The sequence below is a fragment of the Galeopterus variegatus genome, unplaced genomic scaffold (genome assembly GCF_000696425.1).
Source record: "Galeopterus variegatus unplaced genomic scaffold, G_variegatus-3.0.2 Scaffold397, whole genome shotgun sequence".
Taxonomy (NCBI): domain Eukaryota; kingdom Metazoa; phylum Chordata; class Mammalia; order Dermoptera; family Cynocephalidae; genus Galeopterus; species Galeopterus variegatus.
In genome coordinates, this window is record NW_007726508.1 from 41,488 (window position 1) to 42,900 (window position 1,413).

Here is a 1,413-nt window from a genome sequence, read left to right on the forward strand (position 1 = left end):
ATCATTATGTAGTGGCCATCATTATCTCTTTTTATGGTTTTTAGTTTAAAGTCTATTTTATCAGATACAAGAACAGCTACTCCAGCTCATTTTTCTTATCTGTTTTCATGGTAAATCTTTTTCCATCTTTTCACTCTTAGTCTATGTGAGTCTTTATGGGTGAGGTGGGTCTCTTGAAGGCTGCATATTGTTGGGTCCTCCTTTTTAATCCAGTCAGCCAGTCTGTATCTTTTGATTGGGGGATTTAAGCCTTTTACGTTAAGAGTTGTTATTGAAAAGTGTTCATTTAATCCTAGCATTTTACTGATTTTTGTTTGAATGGCTTAAGTGTCTTTTGTTCCTTTCTTTCCACTTTACTGTTTGTTTTCTGTATTTGTTGGTTCCTTGGGTTGTAGATAGCCTTTTTTGTTTGTTTGTTTGTTTGTTTGTTTGTTTTCTCTTCATAGATGTGATTTTTATTATGCTAGTGGGTTTTAATTTTTCTTGGGTTTTTATAGCAGTAATAGTTATTTTTCAGGACCAAACCCAGTACTCCCTTGAAAATTTCTTGTAAGGCTGGTGGTGTGGTAGTGAACTCCCACAGTTTTTGTTTGTCTAAGAAATATACTATTTGCTCTTCATTTCAGAAGGATAGCCTTGCAGGGTAGAGTATTCTTGGCTGGCAATCTCTGTCCTTTAGTATTTTGAATATATCATCCCACTCCTTTCTGGCTTTAAGGTTTGTGATGAAAAGTCTGATGTTAATCTGATTGGGGCTCCCTTATAGGTGATTTGACGCTTCTCTCTGGCAGCTTTTAAGATTCTCTCTTTGTCTTTGAGTTTTGCCAATTTGACTATAACATGTCTTGGAGAAGACCTTTTTGGGTAGAATACGTTCGGGGATCTTTGAGCTTCCTGAATCTGAAGATCTGTGTCTTTTCTCATACCTGGGAAGTTTTCTGCCACTATGTTGTTGAATGTGTTTTCAATGCAATCTCCTTTTTCCTCCCCTTCTGGAATACCCATGACTTGGATATTTGATGAGTTAAGGTTATCTGATATCTCTCTTCGATTTTCTTCAATGTTTTTAATTCTTTTTTCTTTCTTTTCTTTCTTTCTTTCTTTCTTTCTTTCTTTCTTTCTTTCTTTCTTTCTTTTTTTGTCTGCCTGTGTTATTTCAAACAGCCCATCTTCAAGGTCCAAAGTTTTCTCTTCTGCTTCTGCAAGCCTGCTGGTTAAACTCTCTGTTGTGTTTTTTTATTTCATTGGATGAATTCTTCAGCTTGGTACCCTCTGCTACATTCTTTTTCTGGGCATTGATTTCCTTGTACATTTCTTCTTTCAGGTCCTGTATACTTTTCCTCATTTCATCGTGTTGTCCAGCTGAGTTTTCTTGCATCTCATTTAGTTTCCTTAGAATTATCACTTGAAATT